The sequence below is a fragment of the Micropterus dolomieu genome, linkage group LG02 (genome assembly GCF_021292245.1).
Source record: "Micropterus dolomieu isolate WLL.071019.BEF.003 ecotype Adirondacks linkage group LG02, ASM2129224v1, whole genome shotgun sequence".
Taxonomy (NCBI): domain Eukaryota; kingdom Metazoa; phylum Chordata; class Actinopteri; order Centrarchiformes; family Centrarchidae; genus Micropterus; species Micropterus dolomieu.
This window is the reverse complement of record NC_060151.1, coordinates 13,929,811-13,950,021: the sequence shown is the minus strand read 5'-3', so window position 1 is coordinate 13,950,021 and position 20,211 is coordinate 13,929,811. Positions and strand designations below refer to the sequence as shown.

General features: G+C 39.5%; 1 pseudogene; it reads right to left on the bottom strand.

Annotated features, from left to right (window-relative positions):
• The window catches only part of LOC123987333, a 174,201-nt pseudogene that overhangs the window by 98,069 nt on the left and 55,921 nt on the right, over positions 1-20,211 (bottom strand).

The window sequence follows — 20,211 nt, the reverse complement described above, 5'->3', positions numbered from 1 at the left end:
TTTATACAGTAAAGGGGTCTACTATCTAAATCATTCTCTAAATCTAAACATCGCCTCAAAAATTGGCTCTTTTTCACTTCAATATCGGCATCGGCCCCCCAAAACCCATATCAGTCGGGCTCTAGTAGTAGTAGTATCATTAACCTTGTAAAGTATCACTTTACTTTTTTACTGCTACATAATGTTTATCTCTGTAACAGTGAGCTGGTGTTGAAGTCATTAGTGGTCTGAGGGCTCCTCCTCTGGTGGCATCATGTTACAAGTGTTCAGGCACTGAGGGGTTTTTGTTCAGGTCTACTGATGGTTTGTGTCATTGTGACTCTCTGGCACAGTAATACACAGCAGTGTCTTCAGGCTGCACATTCTGTCCATTTAGAGTCATTCTGTTGCTGGAAGAGTCTAAGGAAAAACTGAACTTGTTCTTTAGAGAATCTTTGTAATGTGTGGTGTATCCAACATGTGCACTTCCAATCCACTCCAGTCCTTTCCCTGCAGGCTGTCTGATCCAAGCTGTACGATAGCTACTAACAGAATAAGAGACCTGACAGGTGATGGTCAGACGTTGACCTGGCTGCACAGTCACAGAGGCTGGCTGTGTCAACTGTTCACACTTCACACCTGTTAAAAAAAGAAAATGTTTAGTAACAAATGATCAAGTTATACTGCAAAAGAAGAACTGCTGACTTTGACAAATCCAGAGAGACTCACATCCAGCTGCCAACAGCAGCAGCAGAGCTACAGAAAACATGGTTTATGTTGAAAGTGACGTGCTGTGAACTCCACTGACAGCCTGATGGGAAGTTTTTATAGCTGAGTAACAAGGAAGGTCACTGAGTTTGCATAGAATCAAACACATGAAGCATCAATGTTGGTCTAACTGGAGCCAATAGAAGAGGCTGTTGACAGTATATACAAATATATAGATTTAGAGTGGATTAAAATTTTAAAAAGTAAATAAATAAAATTAAATTTTAAAATTACAGTTATTTACACACTGTATATACATGTATACACCTGAAGTGAATTGTTTGAATTTGCGTCTGGGGGAATGTAAAGAGCAGAGACGAGATAGCTTTGATAATATGGTCATGTTAACAAAAAGATAGTTAACAAAAAGATTTATGTTTGAGCACCAAGCATTATTGATGTAAACACAGAGTCTGTGTCCTTTCCTCTTGCTGAGTCTTGTGTTCTGGCAGCGAAGAATATTGTTATTGCTTCAATTACTTTCTTTATTTTCAGCAAACAGAAGAAACAGTGACAGCAGTCATGATCATGTAAATAGCAAAAGAAGAAGGCTTAAAGAAAGAAAAGTAAGAAATGAAACTGAAGTCTGCTGTTTGCAGGTTTGCATAAAATACTTTTAATGGTTTCAGTGTTTGCAGATGACAATGAGGAGCCACTAGATAAAAACAGCTTCTCAGGAACTGAGAATATAAAATGTTAGATAAAAACTAAAGCTGTAAGTTCTTGTTATTATCACCACATTGTACCTTTATCTGTGTCTGATTGTGTCAAAAATAAAAACAGTCTTAATCAAATATCATGCTGTGTGGTTTATAATTTTGTTTGGGTTGTTATAAGATATGAAAAATCTTCCTATATAAAATATTTATATTCATACACAATATATTCAAGTAAATACATTTTATTGATAATAGTAATTAATCAAGTTAAATGCTGCCATACTTAAATATTCAAAATGTGCTGAATCAATTTCATACATGTCTTTTGTTTAGAGTAGAAAAGTATCAACTATCACAGTATCCAGTGTTCATGAGAAGCAGGAGTGTTAAGTTTTAGTTCAGTCCAGGGTTCAAGTGTCAGTCAGTTAAGATCAATGAGAACACCAGATCTGAGTGTCTCCTTTTAGAAACAGAGGAGAGAGAAACTTGACACTGACTGCCCTCTAGTGATTTTATAAAAGAAACTGCAACATTATTTTTCACTCTCCTGTTGATTCATTCTAGATTCCACATAATTTACAGAACTCATTGTGTCTAGATGTATCGAAATAGTATCTGCAGATGTTTGACTTCAGCTACCAGATTGTTGTGCTGTCTTTGGCAGTTTTATGAACAATGGTTCTTTATCGTGTGTTTTGTTATGTGTTTAAGGTTTAGTGCAAATATTCCTCTTGCTTCAGGATTTATAATAAGTATACTTCTGTATTCACAAAACGTGTATTGTAAAATATAGAATGTAACACAATAAACACAAAAGAAATAATAAGAATAAGAATATGAATACAAAGAAAAAAAAGTCATGCTTAGGCTCTAACAGCCTGAAAGATGAGATCTGTATGATTTTGTACAGCTGCTCAAACAACTCCAGTCACTGTGAGTCTCGAGCACAATAATAAACAGCAGAATCTTCAGTCTTCAGACTGTTCATCTGCAGATACAGCTGCTGTCTGCTGTTGTCTCTGGAGATGGTAAACCGGCCTTGAACTGACTGAGAGTAGTATTTGCCGCCAGCATCACCATAGATAAAAGCAATCCACTCCAGTCCTTTTCCAAGTGCCTGTCTGACCCAGCTCATCCCGTGGTTGCTGAATGTGAATCCAGAGGCTGTACAGGTCAATCTGTGGGATTCTCCAGGCCTTTTAACCACTGGTTCAGATTCTGTCAGAGTCTGACCATCAACACCTGTTAAGAAACAAGAACATAGTCACTTGCTGTAAGATGGCACATTTTGGAAGACAGATTTAACTCAAGACCAGTGAAGATCTTCACCTGCCCAGCAGACAGTTAAAAGCAGCAGTCCTGTCCTATAGTCCATCATGTTAAACTGTGTGTCCACTGTTCTCTGTCATCCTCTCTGCAGTAAGATAAGTAGAGGTGGAAGACATCTGAGTTTTGCATTGACTCCTCCTCACAGGGAGGAGACAGCGTTAGTGGAAATATTTTGTGAAAACTGGGGAATTAATGTCAGATAGTCAACCCTCCAATTAAGCTCCAATCCAATTCTGATGTTTGTCTGAAATGTTTTTATTTGTATCAGTATAAACGCCAGAAGCATGTATTTGAATAGTAGACTAGGGGGCGGCTGTGGCTCAGGAGGTAGAGCGAGTTGGCTGTTAATTGGAAGGTTGGCGGTTCAATCCCCTTGGGCAAGATACTGAACCCTGATTTGCCCCTGCCGGCTGTTCCGCCAGTGTATGAATGAGTGTGCACTTAGGCTCAGTGTATGAATGTGTGTGACTGGTGAATGCAGATGTAGTGTAAAAGCGCTTTGAGTGGTCGAAAAGACTAGAAAGGCGCTATACAAGTATGGAGCATTACATTTAAATGTGGGACAAGAGAGTGTGGTAGAGGAGAGTTACATCGATCTGACACTAAAATGAGAGCTGACAGCAGCAGAGAAAGTAAGTTTTAAACTTTGACAACAACTGGATGGTTGGCTACAATACAATAATACACAATAAGACTGTTATGAAATAATTTCAATATCTGTTCTTACTGCTGCTACTCTTAATACTCTACTGAGTGAAAGTATTTACATAAAACAGTATTTCTGAAGAAAGACAGCCGCTACTTGTATAAGAATTTAACATTGACAGTAACTCATCCAAATATCTCCACAAGTAGAGAGACTCAGAAAAAGCTTCTTTCCTCAGGCCACTTCTCTGACCTCTATCTATCCTCAGCCTCGTCAGTTTAGCATTTGTACATACACTCAACATATACATGGAATTTTGACTCAGATTTTTTTACTGATCTCAATGTACTTAGACAGAAACAGACATACAGTGACAGCAACAACTGAAAACCTGTTTCTACCTTCTCAGTGTAGTTTCTCTCCTCTGATCTCCTTTATCAACATGTTTCTGACAAGATTCTGTCCTGAAGGCCTCCAATTCAGCCTGGCAAAGGTTAACTGTAAAGCAGAGTTTTATTGTTGCTGCATGGGCCGAAGGTTTTAGTTGGAACACATGTCCTCAAAAGCTGATATGAGATCAGTATCAGAGCTACAGAGAACATGGTTGATTAAGGCTGAAGTGATGTGAGATCTTCTGTCCTGTCACTCATTCAATTCAATTAAAATGCTTTATTGGCATGAATGTTATTAGAACTGTCAAGGGTAAGCTGAGTGCAGGCTGAGGTGTGGACCCAAATGCAGACACAGGCAGAGGATGCAATTAAACAAAAGATTTATTCTCAAACAAAACAGAGATACTCAGGCTGACTCACAGATGCCTGCAAATTCCAAAGAAAGGCAGAAGGCTCAACATTAGACAACAATGACCAGACAAAGACCATACAAAACTGAGGGCTTATACACAGGCAAACGAGCAGGGAGGGAAGCACAGCTTAAACACAGGTAATCAGGTAATCAACAAAAGAAAACAAAGCTAGACAAGGACTCATGAGAACTGAATACTACAAAGTAAAACAGGAAGTAAAGCACACGGGAACACACCAGGACAGATCTACCAAAGTAAAACATAAAACATGGAAAGACCGCAAATCACAGCAGGGAACGGACCCAGGACCAAACAGGAGACAGGACTACACTAAAACATAGAGACATAGGACTCGAACAGGTAAATCATGCAGATAAATCATAGGAATAAACTAAGCTACAAAACCAAGATAAGCACTGGACTAAGAACTGAGGCAAAGAACTAAAACACAGGACTAAGAAGACAAGACAGATATTAGCTAAAACATGCGAATTAATAAAATAACAAGCCTACACAGAGGAACGCAGAACCAAACAGTCTTAAACAGGAAAACATGAACAAAAAACACATTCCTAACAAGAACAGTATTGCCAAAACTTCAAGGAAACAGAACGATTCAATTCATACAGTTAAATAAATAATGTAATATAGAATAACAGTAAACACGTGTGTGTGTTTAATGAACTGTGACTTTTAATCACTCTCTCTCTCTCTCTCTTTTACACACAAACACACACACACGCACACATAGATTTATTTGCATATTGTTAAATAATTTTAAATTTGATTTAAATCAGTTGAAGGTGTAAACATTGTGTCTCCTCAAGTGACCAGGCTAGCTAGAGAAATCGTTATTTATTTTTTTATGAAAGAGTTTATATGGACGTAAATGTCAACAATATTGTTAATTTAGCAAAGATTTTTTTTACTATAAATACTTCTTAAAAACTGAAACTAAATATTGTATGATAAAGTTTTTTAAAACAAAGTTTTAAGGTCATCTTCTTGCAGGCGTTGCTGTGAGTCATGATAATTTGTCCCACCACATTTGTCCCATCAAAATACATTTTTATTGATGAAATGTTTTACATTGTTAATTGGCCATCATGCAATGTGTTTTCAAAGCTCTGACATGCTTCAGTGCTTCTCATACAGAGATAAGTGTTGTTTAGTTTTTGTACAGCTTTGTAGTCTGGTGTCTCACTGAGTCTTCTTGTGTCAGACTGTTCACTTCTAAATACACAAGATTTTTGGACATGTCTTTAGTGATGGAAAACTTTGGAGACTTTGGGCAAATATTTGTCTTACGGCAGTATCACTTATTTATTCAGTTTCCATCACAATGTCTCAAAAGCACAACAAGAAACAGCAGCTCCTTCACTCTTCAAACTGTTTATCTGAGAGTGGTCTAAGAAAGGGCTATCCAGAAAAGTGTATTGTCTGGTGCAAAATGAACAGCGTGAAGACTCAAGCCCTGATGGGATACAGGAGCACAAGTGGCCATCATGAGGGAGGCATGGAAGTCCCGGAATTTACCTGATGCAAAAATCAATCCCATAAGTGATTTGTTAAGTGATGATGAACTGCTGGACCTAAGAGCTGCCAACGGCTCAGAAATACCTTTTCAGGGCTGGATTGTGGTCAGTCTTAGTCTCTGTGACCCAAGAGCTAAAACAACAAGGTCTGATGAGATACTAGTTCCAGTACTAGTGCGCAGAGACATAGTGCAGAGACCGATAATAGGTTATAATGTCATTGAGGAGCTAATGAGTGTAGTGGACCAACAGTGTGGATTTGTGCATTTTATATTAAATAAATTTGGACTACTCCAAATTCCTCTTCTCTCCCTGGGAGAGAGAAATTAGGGGGTAAAGATATCAACTTTCAACAGATGGCTGAAGAGACCCAAAGGAAAAGGTGAAAGGTTTCTCTCCCTAAATGTTGTCTCTGGGCAGTTGATCGTAAAACTGGCCAACTTTGGCAACAGCCGAGATAAGCCTCTCGGTGCCTGAATTGTTAAAATGACAATGAAACTAACCAGAGATTACAAACAGCCTAACAGAACTCTTCTAAAAGAAAGGAGCAGGAAAACCTAAACTGCCCCACACATGTAACCATGGCAACTAGCCTTGCTCTGTGTTAAATTACCTCTCATCAAAGGGATACTCCTGGTCACGCCTGGGTGTGACAAAATCCAGGACACCAAGGACAGCCCTGAACTTTATGTAAACAAAGACTGCAGTCTCCAAAGACTCAAAGCATTACCAGTTTAATTAAATAATCTTTTAGTTACTTGATTATGTTTGCCTCTATTTGAGTAGTTATGTTACCATGTTGTTGCTATCTGTTGTCGATTTTATTGATGAAAAGAATCTAAATAAGTTACTTTTGCAGTGTTTTAATTTTCAGCAAGGTTAAGGACACTCCTTCATTTTATGTGTAACCAATGCTTGTTCACAATACTTTCTCACACAATTCCTTTAGAAATGATGATAAAGAAATGTCATACTATTCTATTAATTTCCAGCCCCTTCTCATTGTTTAGCCATTGCTTCTTTCTTTGTTGTATTTAACCGCAATTTTATATCACCTTAGTTAGTTAATAAATTCACTGTAACCAAGGAATTGTGCGTATTGCCTACTTCTAAGTCCCTGCCAAGAGAATTTACACTTTAGATATTTTTTTGGTCACGCGCACCGAAGCCGGTCCGCCTCCAGATGGCGCACTGTCAAACAGCGGACTAACTGTGGATTCGGACATCGAACGCGCCTGTTTTAAAAATTCTTAACCGTCGCTGACCGTTATTCTCACAGACAGCAGAGCGCTTGCAGTGGGAATCAGCAGCTCTCTCGTGGACACGGACATGGTAAGTAACGTTACACTGTGCTGTCAAAACCTGATTTGTTTGTACACTTGCCTAGCCGGTAAAATTAATAACTTCACCGGTCATAGATAATTTCGCTTTGGTTGCCGTTTTAATTCAGACAATATCCGATTATGGTTAGCTAACGTTAGCTAACGTTAACTAACTTAACGTTAACAAAGCCCGATTTGGATAAGATGTTTCTGTCTGTGAGAGGAGTGATTTTAACATTAGTTAACTGCAGTGGTCAGTAATTTTAAGCCAGTCATGAGGGCATATTTATAATTATAAGTATAATTCACCCATCTAGTAGTAACAAGCTAAACTAATCTGATAGCCTAACTTAGATAGCAGCTTCTAGTATAACTTAACCATTATTAACGTTACTCTTTTGAGTCCATTTTTAGCTGATATTTGATAATATTTTGTTACATTGATGCCATTAAAAAGTGTGCCAAAAAAGCCAATGTTATTAACTTAGCAGTTAACCTTACAGTTTGCAATGGAAAGGTGGTTGTACAGACAACTATCGCCTGATGACTTTATTACTGAAGAAAACTTGAAATGTGATTATTTCTCAGGCAGGTTAAGTTAACTAACAGTTAACTTCAGTGTTTTTTTCTGCGACCTTTAAGAGGATTTATGGACATAAATTGGCAGTTTCACATCGGAAATGTCATCCGTGGAAAGTTTACTCACATTGAAAGATACACTATGCATCTGCAATCTTTCAGATTATTAAATCAACTTTTAGGCAAAAATCCCTAAACAGTAAGTAATGTTAGCAGCTTTGATGTCAGTTCACGTTTTTTTTTCTCATTTGGCATTTTTCTTTTCTTCAACTTTGGTTATTGTAAAATTGGTCTTAAATTTAATTCCGTATGGCATCTAACTTGTTTGCATTATACTGTGCTTTGCTGCAGTATACAGCTCATTCACAAGTGGCGCCAGTCTGATTTGGGGACTGCCTTCTTCTCACCCTTTCCTGCCGCAGGTGTAAAGTAAGTAATAATTTAGTTGACTAAATTAGTATTTTGTCAAATACTGACAATGGTCCACTTATTTATTGATTTTAATAAATGAACATTTTTTTCTTTGATGTAAGAAAGGAAATAACCACAGAGCTCTAAAATTTAAGCATTTTAAGTGCATTCGTGAGTGAGCATGCACTGAGCGACTTTTGAGTTTTGAAAGCCATGATAGCACAGTCAATGTCCTTATGAGCTCTAAACATCTCTGGCTCAGTGTAACGTTACAAAACATTCAGATAGCGCCACCCCCCTTTTAGCCGACCATGTCTCTGTTTTAAATGAGAAAGATCAAGTCATATCAGTTGTTGCTAACAAACGTTTATTCATTGATTTAAGTTGACCAACTCAGTGGACTGAGTGTTAATGTAGCTCCAACAACTTCAACAGAATGAGGCTTTCTCAATTTTTCTCTCTCTACTATTCTTTGTGGGGTTCATCAGTAGTGATAACTGATCAGCATATATTTTATGAACTTTAAGAATCGTTAACATATTATTACACTTCGTAAAATTAGGTTACCATTTCTTGAAATTCCACAAAAATGTGTTGTTAACCACGTTCAAACAATGTGAACAACAAAGTGTCTGAAAAGGACCTTAATAAGTGAATGCATAATTTGGCAACACTGATGTTGTAGGCTACCTGCCGAGATTTGCATCCACCTCTTTTCTCAGTATAAATGAGTGCTACCTCCCGCGAGGTGAATGCAATTCACGGCAGGCAGAAGTGTTGATTAGTGATCTTTAGAGGTACAGTGAAGTGGGTTTTATTACATGTGGACAGAGCAGGCTGTTTCCACCGTCTTATCCCCCCCCACACCAGCTTTGAGCCATGTCCTGCCCCTACTCTGCCTCTGATTGGCTAATCCTAACCCCAGCCATCCTACCCAACGGAGACAACGAGTACTAGCCAATCGCAGAGAGTGCTGCGCAAAGCTGGTGAGGAAGAAATATTAGGTGCGTTCGAGAGGACTGCAGCCGACTTTCACCGACTAGATCAAGTCGAGTCGGACACATACTACCTGTGTGAGCTGAGATCAATGACTGATCTCGCGGCATTTGCAAAGGAAAATGCCATAGGATCAGACAAAAGTGGTTCCAACTTTAAGCAGCCGGAGAAAAGCAACTACAGCCGCCTGACTCGGTGCCTGCAGCTGCCATCTCCCGCAAGGTTTAAATGTCATGTGACATGTTGCTGTTTTGCAGCACCGGCAAAAGTTGGACACAATTTCTAACCATCATGCCTTATTTTATGTCCAGCATGTATCACGTTAAGTCAGCATTGCGTAGTGCTGCATGAAGTCAAACACACCTAATGCATTTCCACCTGTTTCAGTTCTTTACACTGTTTTAACCTTAGCTAGGCTCCTTACATGCTAAGGTCTCCGTCATTGACCGCGTTGTGCTGGACTCATTTGTGCAGCGGTGTTCATGTAAGAGAGACGAGTGAGTGAGAGAGAGAGAGAGGATGTGCCACGTTACGATGCTCTGCAATCAAATGCTATTTTAAATAGGCCTAGTAAAAAAAAATCAATATGTGGTGGTCAGTGTGTATCATTTTGTAAAAACTGTTGGTTGCAATAGGAGTTCATGAAATTTTGTATGAAAATCTCCTTGTGTGATTACAGATGCTGTGAGAGAGTCATCTCTCCCGTGCTGCCACAGATGATATCCTAAAGCAGAAAATATGGTGTTTCAACCTGGCAGCAGAGAGGGGAAGAAGCTCAAGGTGTGCCGCTATCTGCATCCTTATGGAAGATCAACCCACTGTTAATTCACCTTAAAAAAGGTATTTTGGTATGTAGGGTTTCTACCTATCTTGAAACATGTTAAAGTTATAATCATTGAGGTTTTCATTAAATAAAAAATATTTTTGATAATTTTTATGGTTGCATTTCATTTGTCCAGTAATACATAGTATTCAATGTATTTACAATCTGTAAAGACGTTTTTTGACTGATCGAGGATTTAGTTTTTACTGGCAGTCCACCTTTGGATAAAAACTGTATAACGAAACAATGCATTTAGGATCCCTAGTTATTTTATCTGACAGCAGCATCGCTGATAACTGATGGCTCTCTTACGGCCGTAGCAGAGCTGTATTAAGTTGCTAATACAAAGTCAATTTTCCTATTTTCTGCTTCTTCATGGTAAAAGTATTTAACTAAAGAACCGCAGGGTAGCTTAAAGGTTATAAGAAGTATTTAAGCTTTTATACAGAACAGTAGATGTTGGTCAGCTAGATTTTAGATATTTCTGTAGCCAGTTTTGGCCAGATGAGACACTTCATGAACGGTCTGGATCGGATCCGGGCCGGATAAGCCACTTCCTGTACGGGTCTGGATCGGATCCGGCAGGATGTGCCACTTCGTGAACGGGTCCGGATCGGATACGGTAGGGTATGGGCCAGATCTGTTCCGGATCCGAAATCCTTATCCGTTTCGGATCCGTTCCGGACCCTGTGATACCTCCGGTGCGGAGTCATTTTGCTATCTGGGACCTAGAAGTCCAGAGACTCTAGGTTAATAACAACTCCGGTGGTGCCCCTGCGAAACGATCAAATCAAAAACTTGAAAATGGACATTAAGCTAACTGATGAGGTCCCAGTAGCCAAAACATATAATGCTATACCTCGACCATTGTATGAGGAGGTAAAGAATCACATCCAGGACTTGTTAAATAAAGGATTCATCCGCAAATCCACCTCCCCATATGCATCTGCAGTGGTCTGCGTGAGGAAAAAAGACGGAACCCTAAGACTCTGAATTGACTACAGGGGGCTTAATAAAAAGACAATCCTAGATAGACACCCCATACCAAATATTCAGGAGATACTTGATACTTCCAGCGTGCTGGACCAACGAAAGGCATACCATCAAGGTAGCATCAGGGGATGCAAAGAAATTCACAGCCTTCACAACCCCTTGGGGGCTGTACGAATGGATTCCATTTGGCCTCACAAACGCACCCTAAGCTTCCCAGCGTAGTATGGAAGAGAGTCTAGAAGGTGTCAGAGACGAAATATGCATTCCATACTTGAGATGATGTTTTGGTCTACAGTAAAACATTCATGCAGTACGTTGAGGATGTGAGATCTGTCATCAAACGACAACAAATGTGGGGAATTAAGCTGAGGCCAGACAAATGTGACCTGTTCAAAAATGAGGTACGCTATGTGGGAAAAGTAATCTCAGCTGAAGGCTAGGGCATGGACAATAAGGGAACAGTGGCAGTGCAAGCTCTAAAAGCAAACCTCACTACAAACATTAAAGAGCTACACAAACTTCTGGGTTTCCTGGGGTCGTATAGAAGTTATGTACAAGATTTGTGAAATGTGAAATGGGTCACTTGGGGGTGGAACGAGTTTTACAGGCGGCTGGACAGAGGTTTTATTGGCCTGGTATTTTTTTATAACCCAAGTTTGTAAGTGTAACATCCAGAAAAAGCCTGCAGTGCTCAGCATAGCCCCCATATGCCATGTCTCTGCAATAGCACCATTTGAAATGGTTTCTATAGACTATCTTCACCTTGAAAAAAGCAGGGGAGGGTATGAGTATATTTTTGTGATTATTGACAACTTCACTAAGTTTGGCCAAGCCTACCCAACCCGTAACAAATCAGGGAAAACAGCAGCAGAGAAAATCTTTAATGACTTTGCGCTCAAATTTGGCTTCCCTGTTAAATTACATCATGATCAAGGAAAAGAATTTGAGAACCAGTTATTCAGACAGTTGCAAAAGTACACTGGCGTGGCCAACTTGAAAAACAACTCCCTACCACCCACAAGGGAACCCAGCCAAAAGATTTAATTCAATGCTGCGGACCTTGGATGAGGAGAAAAAGGGAAATTTGAGTGACTATGTGAATAAAGTTGTACATTTACAATTGCACCACCAGCGAGGCAACGGGATACTCTCCTTTCTATTTGCTTTTTGGTAGAAAGCCCCGCTTGCCAATTGACCTGATCTTTGGGATTGATGAAGAGGAAGGATTTAATTCATATCAGGAATATGCTCAAAAATGGCAGCCGCAAATGAAAGAATGACTCCACAACCATAACAAAGACGACGACAAGAGGGAAAAGATACTATGATCAAAAGAGGCTGAGCTCAGTGCCTTCTCCAGGTGACCGTGTCCTTGTGAGGAATATGTCAGAACGTGGAGGACCAGGCAAATTGCACTCATCTTGGGAAGATCAGATACATGTGGTGGTCTCATAAAAGGGGCGAAGACAGCCCAGTTTATGAGGTGAAAACCCGAACATGACACAGGGAGAAGCAGAAATCCTCCATCGCAACATGTTAATGTCATGTAATGCTTTGCCACTGGAGGAACCAGCTCAAAACACGGCGAGAGGACAAAATCCTCATCTCCATCAAAAAAAGAGACACAGGGAAATTAAAATACAGGAAACATCAGAGGACTCTGAGAGCTCAGATGAGGAGACACATCACTGGGCTCATAGACTGAGACACCACCACCAGCCCGGAGACCAAAATATTGCACCTCAGACCACTCCTGAAACAGAACCTCAGCCTGAACTTAGTGTTGAAGCAGAGGAGTTCAGGATGGAGACTCCAGTGCAAATGTTTGTGGACATTGACACTACTGGATACAACACCCAAGAGGTGACACCCACTTTTCAGTCTGCAGAACCGCGGCCGTTAAATCGACAAGCTTTGATCTCGTCGCTACGCGGTCATGTGGTTCATGTAGCTCTCCATAGTTCCAAACAACTCAGCACTGTCAACCAGTTTGAACGGGTTTAGGCGGGACGGACACCAGCAGCAGCTATATTTACAGCAATTATTGGTAAATATTAACAAAATATGACACTGATTACTGAGTTGACACTTACATTACATAAATATAATAACATTTGTTCTGGAGAGTGGCGGAGACACAGATTTAATCAGTTTTTGTGTTTAATTTTGGAAGGAAAAGGGGCTGTTCCCATAACGTAATGTTACACATTTACAGCAGCGACCTAATTTACAGCAATTTTCGGTAAATATTAATGCATAATGTGCATTGATTACGATGTTGACTACAGTTATAGTTAGTGTATTCTATCCTGGGAGTGATGGACAGACAGCATTCACAGTGTGGTCTGTTGAAATGTAACCACAGAGATGGTTACTGAATGAATTAACTACATTCCTAAACATGATCCATAACATTACTGTTAACTGGGGATTCATTTCAGAATGGCTAATGTACCCTTTCACCCTTCCCCAAACATAGGCTAAACTATTAACCAGAACAGACACATTTTGACTCATCAGTCCACATCACCTGCTGCCTGGGAGATACCTTGCTGATGCAGTAGCTCTACCTTGTGTCTGGCTGCTGTGCTTTCTCTTGCCATGGTGTATCAGTATGACTGAACGGTCTTTTCTTACCTTGTAAACTGAGGCTGTTTCACTCGATCATTCTGTTTCCACCTACATATTGAATGTATGATCATATGTATAACCTGTTTTGTTTGTTTAATCACCTGATGATATGCCTTACAAAATCCACGAGTTCCACCAAACTTTGATTTTTCTTCTTTCATTTTCTTTGTATTTTTTTTTATAACTCATAACATGTCCATCTTACTGTATTCTGTGTGTATTGACAAATTGTATTTGATGCTTTGGAAACACTGTTCTTGAAACCTTCATGCCAATAAAGCCCTTTAAATTTAATTAAATTTTTTTGTTTAATATTGGAGGGAAGGGGGGCTGCTCCCATAAGGTATGATACATTACAGTATGGTAATGTTACTTCTCATGCTTCTATTGTCATAATTGCTGACATTCTCATGTTATGTTAAGACACATTCAAATACATATGCACAACAAGTAAATATCAATGAATGCCAGAAGCTGTTTAGTTTAAGTCAAGAAAGAAGTTTTGGTGAACAGTGCAAAATAGACAAGGCAACCAATTACATTCAACAATTATTATTATTATATTTTGTATCCAGGGAGGATAGATAGGTTTTCCTTGAATGTGATGTCTTCAAAGAAACACTTTTTTTCTTCTCACATCCTGCAAGACCAGACATGAGGTTATATGTCATGCCAAATGTCCCACATCTGGGTCAGAACTTGAAGTGTGCCCTGGTAGGTGGACAGACATTTCTGCAAGCTCCTGGTCATTGCTCCACTCTCCATTCAAAATCCATCCTGCTGAAAACAAACAAAACAACAACACACACATATAGTTGACATATAGTTTCAACGGCTTTGCAAATTAAACCTCAGCTGTTTGACAGCTGGAACCTTAGGCTTACTTTATCTATGTATAGATATATTAGGTGTTCATACACCTGAAACAAACGCCTATTCATACATTCCTTTACACACAAGGGACTATTAGATTAAAGTTCAATGTGTCACCAGCAGTGTACATGTGCTACTTTCATCATAATTCTGAATTACTATAGTATCACGTTTAACCCTTTATTAGTCACAGGGAGCCATTAACATGAGGAGTTGTGTGCAAAATAAATCATTGTATTATATCTAACAGATGTTCAAAATATGACCTCTGTCATCATATGCGACTGCTCTTATCACCCGTCACTGATGCACTGTGTAACAAACATTGTGTGTAATGACCAAATTAACCAAGGAACAACCTCGCTAGATACAAGCTAGCCATGTTATCTAGCTGAGACAGCTAAATAATCGTTCATCGTAATCACGTGTAATGTTACGACTACAGTGGCAACTAAGTGCTGCTATACTGAGTTACAACAAATCTAATAACCAAAGATAAACAATATATGCAAATGAACTAATAACATTTGAGGTAAATATTAGCAAACTGACATCTTGGTATGTTAACGTTAGTTGGTTAAGTGTTAACGTTAGCTAGCTGCAATTATATTCTAACAGATAATCCCCAAAAAAGAAAATCTTCAGACAGAGGCCGCCAAATGCACAAAAACAACCGATATGTTTGCTACCGAGGCTGCAGTAGCTTCAACATCAGCTGCAGTACCCTGCATAGAGCAGGCAGGTACCTGAAGGAGTAAAGGAGAGCTATGGCCACTGCCGGCAGAGGAGGAGGCTGTATAAGCGAGTGACCACAGGGCCGAGGGAGACAGAGCAGGAGGAGAGTGGAGGTGAAGCGGTAAGCATGAGTAGCTCAACCTGTAGGGAGGGAGCAGGGAGGGAGGGTCATTTACACTGAGGACACTGGGGACATGTAGGCTACCCACCAACAGCGTCGCCAGGTCATTTTTCTGGGGCTTTAGCCCCGAATGTTTTGACAGTAGTCATGTACTACAGTCAATTCAGTAGAATGTAACTCAACAACAACATAAAATTTTTTTTCCATATTAGGCTAATATGCAATAATCCTCATCACGCAGCCTGTCTCGCAGCTCTTCAAAGACCGGAGGCTACTTGCCTGCCTGCATTTAGAGAGAGAAAGAGCATTGCTCACAGCTTCAGGGCTTGTCAACTACTACTAATTTCTCCCGAGCAAATTTGTAATCAAAACATTTAAATATAAATGTTGTCGGTCAGCGTCTAGTCAATGTACTTGCTACTCAAACGGTTAACAGTCCGCTACAAAGTAGTGAGAGAACAATATGACACACGTGACCGCGACACAGATATCTGTCGCTCTCTTTGCTGTCTCTGTCCCCCTCGCTCAGAGACACTTTGCTCTGTTTGACTGTCTCTCTGTTCCAGGATGTTTAATTCCCTCTGAAGCGGCTGTGAGCTGCACTTTATCAGAGGTGCTGAAGTGAACATGTGTGTGGATGTGTGGTGATATTTCTGTCTGATGACAAGGGTTTTCAGTTTCGGTTTTCTACATCTGATGAAGAGCAGTGAGCTCGTCTCATCCAGTACAGTCCCAGATAGGCACTATCGGTCTAAAGTGGGAAGGCAGCCTACTACCATGTCAGCAGAGCAATAATGCAGGGTAATGCACAGCAGTGGGGCAGGTAGATTTTGTTTAAATATAATGACTGCATTCTCATTATATCTCGTAATATTATATCTCAAATTATTATTCTGCAAATGTCAGAGAACACAGACACGTGGGAGTGATTTTTAATGCGCAGAAAGTTTTGAACATGAGCAGAAAAGCTGCTGAAACATTGGAGCTATTAAGGTGCACGGGTTTATAACTGAATTAAAATGAATTCATTTATCATTGAGGTGAAAAGGTGCAACGTGCACATTTAAAGACTTTAGGTTACTTCAGTCATGCCTGCATGTGTGTTGACTCAGCTGAGATGAAATAAAAAAAAAAAAACAGGAGAAACATATTTGACAGCAATACAGAATGCCTGAGAGCCTTAAAGCACTATATTACACTATATTTTTATTTTTTGAATTGTCACCTCAAGTTTCCTTTTATATAAATAAAGACATTTCCTCAATGATTTGGTGCAGGAAAATTCACCAGAATGCAGGAAATGAAGTATTTAAAGCCCAAATTTTTCTGGGGGAGGAGCCCCAGACCCCCCTCTTAAATGTTTAAAAAAAAATTATTATCAGTAGTAATTATAAAAATCACAATAAATGTATTTAATGGTGTATGATATTTAATGATTAAAATGTAGCTTAATGATTTATAAGGTTCAGTCAAACAAATGGCATACAACAAGGTAGCAGTTTTTGAGGGCTGATAAAAGTTTGTCTCCAGAATGCAGGAAATTAAGTGTTTAATGTTTAAAATCTTCTGGGGGAGTACCCCAGACCCCCCATCAACTATTTCGTCAATACATTTTTTTCAAAAATACTAAGCCTATTAAAATATATTGTTGTTTGTTTTGTCATGGTGCCCACTATTTGTGCAGTGTCAAGTCTCATGGGCTAAGAGTTTTGTCAAACCCCTTATCTAAGCCCTTAAAAGCAAGGATGGTATTGGTGAGGGATGTCCGGCTGATTTTGGTGGGCCACAAACTTTTTGTCCCAGTCCAGCCCTGCTGGTGAAGAAATAAAAATTAACATTTTCCTACACCAATAATGCCGCCGTTGTCTGAGTGGTGTAACATCAACATGTGAAGAGTTTGACAAACATTTATCAGTTAATTACGTTTGAATAGAAAAAAAAAACAACAAACAAAAGAAGTAACAAATGTAGTTTATTATGTTATAATGTTAACTTTCTCGCAAAGTGTTCATAAGTCAAATCATTTTCTTGACATCAGTCGGTGATATTGGAAGTACAATGTTGATGCATAAAAACTAAATCTGTCAGAAAGGGAGGAGTGCAGGACTCAGTGGTTTAAAAATAGACAACTACACCAACAACAAAGATAAATCAATGAATACCCCAGTAGGAATAAAAATTAGAAAACTCCCTGTAATATTAAAAGAAATTGTCCAGTCAGACAAATAAACTGTTATGTAAAACAAAATTTTCAGTGAAAAGTATGTCATCCTCTCTGCAGTCAGGTTAGTGATGGTGGAAGACTATGTTATGCATTAACCCTAAATTTGTAAATGTTAAATTTTGTGTTTTATCAAGTAATCCTACAACAAATAACTTTAAACATACTCACTTGTGAATTATCATGACACAAAACCTTGACTTTGCCAAAACATGAGGTGACATTATGTTTTATTTTTACCCATCTTAATCTGACTGAGGCTGACTGACTAATCTTAATCTGACCAGGCGTAAACTCCAGGAACCGGTTGCACCAACAAGCACCAACTTAGAATGCTGAGTTAAGTAGGTCTTATCTCAGCAGTTTACAGAGTAACCCAGCAACGCACGCTGCTAGGCAACTGCTATAGTTCTGTGGCCATTCACATGAACGCGCATAGCTAAGACCAGGCATAGTTAAGCCTAGGCTTAAGTTTGGTTGGTGCAACCGACGTTAGGTCAACTCTAGAGAGTGGTCTTAACTAAGACCTACTTAGCAGTTAGGACCAGGCTTAGTAAAGCCCTGTTGGTGCAACCGGCTCCAGGTCTACAAAATTATTTCTTTTTTTTTTCTTTTTTTTTAAACCTGTCCTGCCCAGCAGCCTGGTATAGAGTATAATGACCTGGATACCATATTGTGCTAGACAGATTTTACTTTAACAAGAGAGTATTAAAATACTCCTTTGTCAGATTTATTATTTATTTAATTATGTATTGATTTGTCACCGGGCCGGACAGGGGGGCAGACACGGGGATAGGGGGGCACAAACAGACAGCACAGAGAAAGGACAAGACCTGTAAGAGAAGGGGGATGGAAGGTGGGGACAACAGGGAAAAGCTGTGGGAAACACCAATTGCAGAAAGCAACGAAACCTGCAATAGAACAGAGAGGGGGGAGGAGAAAAACACAACAAACAAACACAAACAAAAACAAACAATAAAAATAATAATAATAATAATAATAATAGTAAAAGACAACCAGCCGAACAGCAGCAATGAACAGCTGACATATTAAGACAACTAAGAGAAAAATGAAAACTAGAAACAGTCACACACACTAAATAAGCAACACAGCACAGCCAGGAGAGCTGGAATAATAATTAATTTAAATAAGTAACTGAAAGAAAAGCATCAGGAATAATTTTACCTGGGACAACCTAAATTTGTTTGTGTCTATGTGTGAGACTGATTGTGTCTGTGTGCGTGTGGGTGAATGTGTCTGTATGTGTGTGTGTGTACATGTGTGTGCGCATAAGCCTGTTAAAGAATGTAGTTGTTAGTGAGAGTGGGGCGCCACGACTGTGCCACACCTACCCCAGCAACAGGAAGGCAAGAACCCCAGTAGCCAATAGGGGTGGGAGAAAGAAAAAGAATAAACGCAGAAGACCCCGACCCAAATGCCAGTTGACAACGTAATGCCGACGGAACCCCCCCCCCCCAAGAAGAAAAACTAAGGCCGCAGGCGCCAGCCGACATCCCCCATGCTCAACACACACCCCTACAAAATGATTTCTATATACATTGAAGACAAATCTGACATACGGTTTACTTTTAACATAATAAGAATAATTATGTTATTATTAATAATGGCCCTTTCAGACAGGAAGCGGGGTCAAGTCGCGGGGTTCAGCGCATTTGCACTGCATTGATCAAACTGATCATTGAGGTGGCATTAACCACTGGTTTGACCCTCAGATATTTATATAGACCATTACTTAATATCTTCATATCAGTCAGTTTTCAGTAAAGAGTTTCATTCTTCTTACCTGCTCAGTTAATAAACAGGATGAGAAATGTGCAATGTCATGGTTGATTCTGTCACTGTCTATCTGTTTGTGTGTGTGTGCTCTATCATAGTGGTCTTAATGTCAGTGTTGATCATCCTGAGGCTGGAGATGTGACCTCTGATGCTCCACACAAAGTACAAGAGCAGTCAGCAGGACAGAAGTACACTGCACAGACTGAAGATTTGCAAATGGATATCACGGGGAGGGAGTAGTTCACAGGCAGTCTGTTCTAGTTTCATTTAATTGTATCATTTATTATCTGTTCATTTAAAATAAGAAGTTGCTTATCCTTCTATGTAAAATGATATCACATCCCGAGACAGGATTTTTGCGATTTTATAATTTAACCTGTAGATAGAAATAAAGAGTGTCTGAAAGTACATGTTAAGTTGAACTCAAGAGATAACAATTTCTCTAAAATGTCTGGTTTAACCACAGGCTTGCTGAGTATTTGTGCAGGTCAGGTCAAATCATAAAACTCATAGAGTTATTAGCCGGATAATAATAACATCAAACACACCAATGAGGTGTGTGAGGGAGAGAAGAAGTCTTGCTTTGGAACAGACGGTCTTTTTCAAAATAACTGTTGTAAATTAGTTTCTTTTCATCCAATTCACAGTTACAGTTGTATTCCAGATGTATTAGAAGATATTCAGTTGCATTATAATCTACAGGATGAAGGTTTTGATGGTGATATTAATATCAAAATATAGATTTTATACCAGGGCGGCGCAGTGGTGCAGTGGTTAACACTGTGGCCTCACAACAAGAAGGTGTGGAGTGGAGTTTGCATGTTCTCCCCGTGTCTGAATGGTTTCTCTGCAGGAGCTCCGGTTTCCTCCCACCATCCAAAGACATGAAAGCTAGGTTGATTGGTGTCTCTAAAATTGTGTGAGTGATTGTTCGTCTTATGTGTGGCCCTGCGATGGATTGGCGACCTGTGTGTACCCTGCCTTTCGC